Genomic DNA, 12114 nt, shown 5'->3' on the forward strand with positions numbered 1-12114 from the left:
AGTGAGCTGTGTCACTCGGTGATTGAGATGCTGTTAGCACCAACACTGGGCCAAATTCACAGGGAGACTGTAGGGAAAGGAAGGGGGGACACAACTTTCTCTCTTCAGCAGCAGAGAGGCAGGGTCCACAGACCCGTGTTGGGGAACTGCAGCCCATCCATGATTCGGAGTGAAGGAAGGAAGAGTCAGGCTCTGTCCATGGTGATTGGAGCCACATCCGTCAGTTTGTCTTTGCAGCTAGGAGAGCTAGAACACAGCAAGCGTCTCAGTTGAAGAAAAAAAAAAAAAAAAAAAAAAAACAGAAAAGAAAATAGAGGAAACTTTCCCTCTTTTGAAAGCCTGGTGACACCCATGCGGTTGAATTAACTACTCCTTATCAGAGGCAGGTTTCAGTCTTCTCAAGAGGTTGGATTAGTGTAACCCTTAGGTCCCTTTCTTTATGGGAAGCCAAATTAGATGGGTATAATTACGTATAACATTTCTTTATCCAAGCCCAAGTTAAAAGATGAAGCTCCAGAAGGGGTCCCAGTCCAACACCTTGGTGTAAATCCTGTCAGTTGGCCCAAGGCACCTGGGCGGTGAGCTCACTTTAGTTTCACTATTGCTACAGACTGATAGATGCCTTGGCCTGTCTTCCTGATTTAAAAATAATGTGGCTGAAACTACTAGGATGAAAGTAGTAGCATAAGGTTAATGTGGTGTGCATAACCGCACATGTTATCCTGGGCTGGGTAGGGGAAGAAGTATGTTACCTGCTGTAGACAACTGCTTTGTCAGTTATGTGGCTGTTTGAAAAACATGTCTCTGCCCAATCCTCAGAAAGCTAATGTTGACTATATAAAGAATTATCCTGTTTCCAGCCTCCCGCTCTTAAGCAGAGTCATCAGTAAAACAAGAATAATCAAATTACAGAATATAGATGTTTTCTTTTTTTCAGCATCTTTGTTGACTTCCCGCAGTCTTATGACACCTGTACCCATGGCTTGATCTACTTTGTTTTCATTGGCAGGCCTGACTGCAGCAGGGTAGACTCTGCTCCACCTTCCCTGTTCCTGCTCCTGTGCCAGTAGCACCAGTACAGCTGTTTGTGAGGCACTGATGTGAACTGGATTGGAAAACTGGCCCAGGATAAAAATAAGTTGTGTTTTCTGGTCTGTCTGTAGTGTAAGTTGGTTGCCCAATCCCATTTACTACACAGCCTCACAGACAGCTGGAAAGGTGTAAATAAGAAAGAATCCAAAGGAAAGCAGAGCCTGAGCTGCTAGTAGTGCCAGCAGACATGCTTGTGAGACTGTAGTTGCAGAAAGAAAAGTGGAGATTTTCTTTTGTGCGCAACACACTGATGTAAAACACAGATTCTGTTTCTTTCTCTGGCCCTTTCTGCTTCCTCGATGGCTCCATTGCTTACTCTGGGTCGTCGTTCTGACCTTCAGCGTTACCAGCAAGACACAGCTCTGTTCAATGGAGACAGCTGTATTGCCCACAGGTAATGCAAGTCTTAAACTCCAGTTCAGTATTTGAGAACCAAGATAAATTATTCTCCATTCTGGAGATGACACTTTTTGCAGTGTAGATCTGCCTGGCAGGCATATGAGAGATTTTTCTCATTTAAGAAGCTCTCCTGCACTGTCCAGGCAAATATAAAAATGCATGAAAAATAAACCAGAATTCACTTGGTTGGTAATATTAGTCAAAATTATTTTACTACAGAATTTGGTCACTGTTACGTTTCATTGTGGTTTTAGATAGAGGGAGGGCCATAGATTTAATTTTGGTGCATTAAACAAGATAATGTGTCTGTTATTGCTTCAAGACTAGTTGTAATTGACCAAGCAACGATGACTGCAATGTATCTAGTAAAGCCAGAGCAATTTTAGGATTTAAAATATTTCCAAGTCCGAGCTGTGGCTTAAGCCCCAAATCTTTCCGTTTTAATGTTGCAGTGAATTTTGTGAATAGGATGCATTCAGAAGTTGGACAAGGGCAAGATTTGTGAGGAGGTGCTGTTTTTCTTGTGCATACCTGTGTATACTCTCCTGTGGCACTCCAACTGCAGAAAGAATTCCAAGTTTTTCACTTACTTGAGAGCATTGAGGCAAAAAATAGTCTATACTGCCTGTTAAGAAAGAAACACAGCTATTAAATCGTAACAGGAAGTATGCTGCTTGTACAGGTACAGGTTGTTTTGAATTTGTTTCAGACGTTTGACTTTATATCTGGTAATTGTCATTTTTGTATAAGTAATTCAGTCTATATTTCAGATGACCTGTTCTGAAGGTAATCTTTAATAAAACAGTGAAAGCATTGGTCTGAAACATCCATTTTGTTGTGTTTTCTTTCTGAACTCATTGGAAATGTTGTGGGTTTTTTAAACAAGACTTTCCAATATTTACCAAATTATATAACTTCATGCTCTTTATACTATGGGTTGAACTCTAGAAATATCATGTACGTTCCAAGCATCAAATGGAATGAGCAGTGTTTGTTTTAATAGCTTATGCCTATAAAGCTTGCAGCGTAAACATGAAGTGGCATTTTTAATGAATTAATCCTTTAGCCACTGACATTCAGAAGTGGGTTAGAAACATTAGCAATGGAGCTGTCGCTTCTCGCCAACAGGCAAAATCTGAGCACAGACACAAATTCTACCTAAAATTTTCTTGTCAAGTTTAACTATGTTCCTGGTGATACCTAAACCTCCATGCTGGCCCTGAATTTCTTAAGTGATTTGATAATTCTATGAAACAGAAGAATGATGTGAAAACAAGTGTGATCTGTATCACTTAGAGATTCCAACATCTGACCCTTTTCAATCTGCAGTATTTTGCTGAGGTGACCTACAGTATTCAGACCTCTGGCTTTTTTTTTTTTTTTCTTTTTTTTTTCTCTTTAATTTTTACATGAACAAAACAAATGGATGGTGAAATTCACATAACCAATTTAGCGTTTTAGACCAAATGAAGAACTTTAAATACTGAGAGTTGCCCTCCCTCATTATAGGATGATAAAGGAAACATTTACTTTATTCATGGGAAAGTCCCCTGAATTTCTGGGACTTTCCAGAAGGTTAAGTTTCAGAATATAAGTTTACATTCACATTACATTAGAGTGTCATCTTTAATCAGTGTAATCTCTAAGAACCTTCAGTCCAGTCTTACTGTACACTATTCTGATAAATGTTATGTGTCTGTTAGTAATTTCACACTGTAAAATTAACAGAGACTCTGGAAGCAAATTACTTTGGAATGGAAAGATTTCAGGTGATAATAAACATGTTTATATGGTTATCTGTCTTTATCACATTCCTGCATATGCATATAAATCATACCTGGTATGTAACTTGAATTATTACAATTTCAGAAACACCTGTATGGAGGTGATTCCATTTTCTGTTACAGGTGTAAGATTTCTGTATGTTGTATTCTTGGTCCTTGGGCTTGGAGCGCTCAAGTTAACCAGACTGATGTGAGTGTGTAACGCTCTGGGTTGGTTGGGTTTTTTTTTTAGGAAGTTGTTCCTGAACACCAAAAGAGAGCTAGGTGATCTTCTGTATAATTTCAAAGTAACTTTAGCTTTGTTCACTTAAGCATCTGTCATGGACTCAGTGATTGAGACTGCATATCTCCGTACCACATATATAGAGCAAAGCCTGTGCAGGAGCCACTGTTATTAAATACCCTCGTCGTAGTTTCCCCACTTCAGAGGTAACCATTTATTTAATGCAAACGTGTGTAGAGTCTCTCCCTACGGATTTGCACACTGCCACAGGTTTGGGATTGCAGCAGTTCCTCCAGCTGATGCCTCTGATCTGGGATGTTTAAAGGTTGCTTGGCACATGGACAAAGATCCTTACAGCATGTCAAAAAGTTGTCAAATATTTCATGCAGCATTTAGGTGGGTCTTTCTCTGCCAGAATGAATGATGGGGCAGTAAAAGCCCCCAAGACACAGAAATGCATATGAAGGAGAACAAATATGATCCATCTGAATGACTCTGGCAAGTCAAGTGGAAATTTCAAGTTCTGACAGGTCTGCCCGGTGTAAAAAAGGAACATATGCACCTTCTTACATGGATCTTAACCTTGCTAACTTGGCATCGTTTTCTGCTGTGAATATTCCTTTCGTTGTTGGTAGGGACACAGTCCTCTTTTCTAACATCATCTCTCATTTTCTCCCTGTCACAGGGGGAGAAGGAGGTCTCTGCTTGCAGAATTAGCTTTCCTTTCTGTCACTCTGGACTACCTTTAGCTCTTCCCCTGGAACACCTTCATACGCCAATGTTTGCTATGAAAGGAGGTGGCCCAAAATGTTCTGCTTGTTGACCAGCCACAGCAGGATAAATTATTTATTTGGCATATCTAGATAGCCGGGTGGTACCAGAGCACTGTTTCTAACTTGCTCACTGTGCCAGCCAGGTACAACCTACCTTCTTGTGCAGGGGTCATGTAGGTGGTGTAGCATGGCGCTGAGCCCAAGCTAACAACCCCTACTAAGAGGCAGGGTGTACCAGCCTGGGCACAGGGCCTCACTAGCAGGACAGAGGTCTTAGTCCATTGTACCCATTGCTGTACTCAAATTTCTTGGGTTCAGGCTGCATTAATACACCCCATGGCTTTTAGCTGGGTGCTGGTTCACGTCCAGCAAGCTTTCACCCATGGGATGAGCAAGTGCCGTCCCCACCTCGGCGTGTGAGCAGAAGCGGGCACCTTTGGTGAGCTGCAGCACCCAGTAGCATCACAGGAGCTCACTTTTGGAGACAGACAGACAGACACACACACACGCTACCTCACTAGTCTTAGTACAGATGTAGTCGTATCTTCCTTTTTTTTTTTATTAAAAGCTGCCATCAGTGTGTGACTAGCGCTGAAGTTGGAAGTGACTGGCTTCACGTCACAGCAGCCGGTTGTGGTGAGAGGTCAGCTTCAGATCCCATGGAGTCATTTGTTCCCCAGGTCTCCACCAGCTGCCATTTCAGTCAGAAGATAAGAGGAGAATTTGACTAGGGCCAGAAATTAAACCTTGTCACAGGTGGTTGTGCTGATTATTAATTTGCTAGGCCCGTACCAGTTGCAAAGAGCTTGTTCCTGAAGTTCGTGATGCATTCAGTGGGAGCATCAGCTGCTAGATGCTGTCATTAAAAAAATAATTCAATGCCCCTATTTTATGTTGTGTTAACGGTGTTTGTGAACAAATGATACTGTTCAGATACATTGTTGTGGTAATTTTTATTAAGTAACAGGCAGCTACACATGACAAAGTGAGCCACAGCTACTGTCAGCAGACACATGGAGAAAAGAGGCGTGTATTTTGGCAATTTCACATTATTTCATTTTTGGGAAAGGAAAGCTGCTTTCTACAGTTGGTAGGAATTGCCAGAAATCAGCATAGGTTGAAAATTAGGTGCTTTTTGTTCTAAAAATAATGTCAGAGAAAAGATGGTAAGCTGTAGTAAAGTGCAGTCAGCTTGTATTGTAAATGCACTGCATAAATATGGTAGTGGCAACAAATGCCAAGGAACTGCAAAATGTGCTGAAATCTCAGAAACAACCAAGTTCTCATGAAGTCTTTTTGAATAGATTGTATATACTGCCCAGGAGATCCTTAAAAATCTCTATTTTTTTTTTTTAATTCAGTTTGCAGACATCTTTTGGGGTGTTTTGGGGTTCTTTTTCTACACATGTTCACTAACAGTGTTTATAAGTATTTCTCACAATTCTGTCACATGTTAACAATCACATGTGAATTAGTCTTTTGATACCCTAAGTGCATTCAGTATGAGGACAGAGCACTTATAAATAGAACATATTTATGGATTATGTTTTCAATAATAATAATAATAGTTACTCAATGACTTTATAACTTTTCTGGGATTTGTTTTGACATTTTGGTTTGTCTTAAGTGAAGTCTGGTAGTATTTTGGGGGAATTTCTGAATGCGAAGGGGATAAGACAGCGGAGAGGCATTTCTTTGGTTTTCATTGTTAATGCCTTAGGAAATGCTTGCTCTGATCTCTCCCTTTGGGCTCTTCTACCTGGCTCTTTGCAGACGTGTCCCAAGTATTAGATAAGGTGAGGAAAAAGGTTTTTTAAAAATACATATACTATCAGTAGAACTAAAATATGTAGGTTTGGGTTTTTTAAGCTGTGCAGGAGGGTTCACCCTTACATTTAGTGCCCAATTCACAGCCCTGAAGAGAAAGTTCCTTCAGTTAGGTCCCTTGATTCTATATTGAGCAAGAAAAGTCAATATTAATTTATGTGCATGTACCAAGTGCTTACTGGATGCTCCTGTATTTGTTCATAGAATCTGATACAAGAAATAAATTGCAGTTAATTGCTGTCAGAGTCTCTTTTCCTTTTAAAAAGCTTGAGGGCAGAAACACTAGATACTAGTACAATGCCAAGAGCGTGGAGTCAAATCAGGAAGATCCAGCAGTGAAGAGCGTTTAAGCAGCTTTCACTCACATACCTTACCTGTGCATACTGATTCACCACCTACCTGGTAAATGTCAGTGTTATGCTAACAGAAAACAAAATCTAGAGGTGATCGCTGATTTGGGTGCTTGCCACTGTAGCTGCGAGATTAGATTTTTGGTCTTCTGCCCTTGTTTTAAAGTCTGCCACTGCTGCTTCTTTAGTGAAAGGGAGATTGAGCATGCAACACAAGTAATTTGTTCCAATACTTCCATTATTTACATGTGTATATCTGTTAAGTGAGAGAAATTTTCACTGACCTTGGAAGTGCAGCTACAACCGCACTAGAAGTTTTGTTGGAAAAGTCATGAGCCAGAAAAGTTTGTTATGCGTAATCAAGGCTCCTGGTTGCATTTCTTCTGTGATCTGTATGAAAATACTACATTGTTCACCTCTCTTGCATTGGCTGCTATAGCATATATTCAGTCAGCAAAGAGTTTTCGGACACTTCTCCCTCTGAGTGTCATATCAGTGGAGACAAGTGGGACTGCAGGTGTTACGTTCAGCTGATGTTCTGATTCTGCTTTGTGCAAGATGTCTTTGAGACTCTATTTTTCTTGTAAGTTCAAGTCATATTTTAACTTCAGTGACAAGAAGAATTTTTCCAGCTTTTTATTCTTCAGTTTGCCTGGCAGATTGCTGTGTGGGAACACAAATAATCTGAAGACTCTTCTCCGTTTCTTGGCATTTTCAGTGGAGTTGGTTGTTGAGGCCAGTCTTTTACTTCTGCCTCCGCTCGGCTTGCCCGGCCCTTGCACTGCCCTGACCCAGAAACTGGCATGATCATGGAGTGACTGTGTGCTGAACCCCTTCACAGAAGTGGTAAAAGGTAGATTTAAGATGAAGCAGCAAACATAGGTTGTGTTCATAGTATGACACACAGTCTTGTCACCCCAAGGAGAGGGCAGAAGGAGCAAGTACCCATGGGGCAGCAGCAGGGGCAGTGTCAACTTGGGATGACAGAGAAGCTTTGGTGTAAATTGCAATTCCTATGCCAACCCAGTGCAGTCATTAGCGACAGAGAGATAATTATGGGCCTGTCTTATCCTGTCAAGCACTTACTACTGGTTATTTGAAGTCCCTTGTGTTAGCTGTATTTTTCTCTAAACACTTTCAGTCTGGCATCCGTTGAATGGAGTTCACAAAGCGGTTGTTGAGCCGTGGCTGAAAGGGCTGCCATGCTGCAAGGTGACAGTGGAAATGTTTACAGATTTCATGTGAATGTTCTCAGTACTCACACTGGAAAAGTAAAAACAAATAATAGCACGAGTGGTGTTTGGTGACCTTTCAAGGGCTTTCATGGTGGATCTGTGGCTTTACAAAGCCACATATAGTAAATATGGAGTGAGTTGAATTCCTGGAACTTTGGATGGTGGAGCTGTATTTGCTTCCTTTAACAATTGTACTGGTACACCTGCTATGAATAAATCCAAATACAGGGTTTGAGAAACAGGCATTGCCTCCATTTCCCTTCCCTCAGCCCCCTTGCTGCTCCAGCCCCTTGCTGCCATGAGCCACAGGGTGGCTGGATGTTGAACTGGGTCAGTTCACTGACCTGATGTGGCAATAGAGGTGGCCTCTGCAGGTGATGGCTGGGGTAACGTCCGACTGGATGTGGCACAGGTTGGCCTCAGAATGGGCATGGGTTTGTTGGGTCTCTGCTCTGCACTGATTTTGGAGGCCGTCATGCTGTTCTTCAAAATCTGGGTGTGTACTTTAATAAAAATAAAACCAGAAGTCATCATTTAGCTGTGGAGGAGAAGGAGAGTTTAAAGCATGTCACTTAATAAAACCATGCTTGCTTGTGAGCAGGCTGTGACAGTACGTCTGACATGTAAAGCGAACCCTGTTGCCTCAAGGTGTAGTTATATTGTATGGCCAATAACTGTCAGTGTAAGCGTTAACTGATAACAGTGAATTGTCACCACAATGTTACTGAAGAGAAAGAAAAGCAAAGCTTGCAGGGAGAGGTAGTATGTTTTACTGTGCCAGCTGGTACAACTGAGAAGCATAAAAAGCTTTGGGGCATTCAGGACCTTCACGTACAAAAGTGGATGGAAAATTATATCTGCTGTAACAGCCACAGTGAGGTATTTTGGTTCTGGGATTTAGTGGTGTTCAGGAAAAGACCTCCACCTTTTTTCTTCAGTCTGTCCTGAACGGGGAAAAGCAGCCTTGTCTGCAGAGCCGGAGAGCACTTTGGCTCATGTGAGCAAGGAGAAACCAAGGAGCAGAGCCTAGTGTTCAGGAGAGATGCTGGTGTTCATGAGGATATTTGGGATAGGAGATAGAAAAAGAAGGTAGAGAGTAAGATACACCAAGGAGACCAGATGTGGCAAGCTGTGGGAAGGCAGAATTCTGTCTTCCTGGCGCTGTAAGCAGATGGGAAGGGCGGTAGCTCTGCTCATGCTCTGAGTACACAGTGTTGATGCTCGCTTTAAATAGCAGAGATTACAGGAGTTACCATTATCTGTAGCGCACCTAGTTCAGCATCCTGTCTTTAAGATACTGAAGATCAGTAGGCACCTCAAAAGACTACTGGAACCTGCAAGAATTACATGTGACATAATCTTCCCCCCTCACGAAAATCTTTATTTGAATTTTTAAGGATTAGAGATTGATGTAAATCTCACGAGGTTTTATCTTCCTTTCAGTTCCGCACCACTTTTGGTATGAAATAACCACACTAATTCTGGATATTCTTGGGCATTCTGTGCGCATGTCTAACCCCTGTTCCCTGTTTGAATCCTGATAAATTGCTTCTCATCAGCAGCGTCAGTGCTCTATTTGTGCTGTACATGACGTATCAATTTTCATATTTTTAAATAGATACTTTAAAATACTCGTTTCCATACTTTTAGATTTGTCACCTTTCAGCATCACTGTTCTTATAATCAGACAGTGAATGTTTCTCATTTACTTACCGTGTTACTAATTTAAATATATATTTTTAGTGTTTGAAGCATTTCCCTCCTTTCTGGGGAAAATAATACATTTCTATCCAGTCTGTTCATACAACAAGTTTTCATTGCCGCAAATGCTTCCTTTCTCTGAACACACAGATTCCACAGAACCCATTTTTAAGACGGGCTCCCAAACTCTGCACTGTAATCCAGCTGATGTATAGGGTCCCTCTATACAAATATAATTTTTAAAGATTACTCTGTCTCTTTTTACTGTTGCAGTCAACCACTTTAGCTTTTCTTTACATAGATGCTTGTTAAGAAGAAATCTGAAGTGAGCTGTCTGCAGGAGTGCCCAGGCCCCCTTTCCAGGTTTATGCAACTAACAAGACAGGTTTATTTGGATTTTTCTACAGTTTGTGTAGTTCAGTTTCCTGGCATTCTGCAACTGTTTGTGTTTATTAACATCCACCTTCTGCTGCCCTGTCTGGTGTAAATTCAGCTAGTACGGTTAGTTGTCTTCTGCTGAACTTCTTTCTCCCAGTCCTGATTTGGCTAAAAACAGATTACTGGGTGTCAGCTGAATGTTTCACTATTTGGCTCTTCAACTCCGGAGTTTCAGGTCATTAGTAAGTATGTTGTTAAGAAAGTATTCATAAGTATAATAATAGGAAAATTGCATATTACATAAAAGTCACAAGTTAAACCGTCTCTGACGAGGTAATCTCATCAGCTTTCTTAAACTGTGTTCAGAGTTCATAGCCGGGGTGTTTTAGGCAAGTGGGCTCTGGTTCTCCAGCTGTGGTTGTTAATAGCTAACTGTTTTTTTGGTTAGTTTCATTTAGAATATTTGGTTCAAGATGAACTACAGATGAACACAAAAATTACTAATTTTTTGTCAAAATGAGGGGAGGGAGGGTGCAGGGAGTGGGTGTGTCCTCTCCAGACAAAGATGGAAAGTAGCCTGGAAGCAGGGGGCAATGAGAACAAGGTGTGTTCCCTCTGCTCCCATACGCCTTTCCTGCCCCAGACACTTATTCCCCAACAAGACACTTTCAGATCGCTGCCTGCATTCAAGAAGTCCTGGTGGGGTGGCTGCCAGGGAAATCAGTGCCAGGGAGCGGGGTGGACCACTGTGAACGGGGCAGGAGGAGCAAAAGGATGGGGTGGCGAGGTGGGCCTGGGCACCCGCAAGAACAGAAAGATGCTGGGTTACCCGTCAGGAAAGCTTTTCTAGACTAGCGGTACATGAGAGCTTAGAAAGGAAGTGTAAGGATTCATTTGGGGAAATTAATAACATCATTATTGGGCAATAAACACTATTGGGGAATAAATAACATCAGTTCATCTGTTACATTGCAAGAACTAATAGGAGTTGACAACCTTAATTTCAGCCATCATGGTCTTATCTGTACACACGCCTTCAATACTTACTATGTTCTAGGTGCCTGGTCTTGTATATCTTGACAATCTTAATCATACCATACTCGTAAAGCAAACATGAAACAATGTAGTAATCAGTGTATCTGGAATATGATGTCATGATGCTCAAAAATCCATCTTTTTATCACAAGTTATTGTAAAAGGCAGTACTGAAGATGTTAGAATACAAATACTGTCATGTATAAGTGCAAGGTTAATTGAACCAAATTCAAGAGTACTTAGAACTTGCAAATAACATGAGACTAAGAGCTTGTCCAAAAACTACAAGTCACGTTGGAAACGTGATGTAAGTCGTAAATCTTGCAGGCAGCTTCCTGCATTGCTTGGTGCTTACTGTATGTAATGAGGAGGTTCCTTTTAGGTGTTTGCAAGTGACATTAAGAATTTGATTTCCAAAATGTTGGTGTTGTGGAGGAGGGAGCACCTCAAACAGTTAATGCTTTTGCTGATTACATATGCAAAAGATGATGCAAGTGTGGAAACCATGCTTGTAAAATCAGAGGTCCTTTGCTGAATAGTGTGTGAGAGGATTGGAAGTTCTTCCTAGGAAAACATCGCATTTATCAGCAGGAATTTGGCAACATCTACCTTTGTGAACATCGCTAAATACCTGAATCAAGAGACTCCTCACTTACACGTTTCATCTAGTTCTAATGCCATTTTTATAGCAATTGACTCCATACTGGAGTCACGATTTCTATCAGCAAACACAAGCATTATTAGTTTTGCAACATACTTTAATTTATAGTGGGGGAATTGTGTTTTAAAGTTCTTTTCAGATACTTGGCTGGGAGATGTTGCTGATGCAAAAGATCTGCTCCTGAAGTGGTTCTGATGATGGTTCCAGTCTTTTGACTGGAGTCACCATGATACGTGCATAGGAATTGGGAAAAAGTTGTTGGTTTGCTTACCTTGGACAAACTGGCTGATACTTGCAAAACAGTGATAAAACTAGGTGCCTTCTTAAAAATGAAACCTATTGTAGTCTGGTTTGTAGTTTGCACTTTTGAAAATGCAGAATACTCCCAAAAATTGAGGAATAAGACTGTTAAAATATAACTCGTTTGTTAAAGTTGAGATAGGAGACCACTTAAACTGTTGTCATTAATGAAATCTTTTAAGAACTGTTGGTAATGTATATTACAAATAGTAATAGTTCATGAGTTTTCTTTTGTGCTTTCTGGAAGGTGAAATGCAACATGGAGAAGACTTGGTACCGTAGGAAAGAATGAGGTTATTAACACATTTGCATGGACACGGGCTATTCTTTAAATTCTTATACAATGTAACATTGAT

The sequence above is a fragment of the Numenius arquata genome, chromosome 3 (genome assembly GCF_964106895.1).
Source record: "Numenius arquata chromosome 3, bNumArq3.hap1.1, whole genome shotgun sequence".
In the NCBI taxonomy this organism is placed as follows: domain Eukaryota; kingdom Metazoa; phylum Chordata; class Aves; order Charadriiformes; family Scolopacidae; genus Numenius; species Numenius arquata.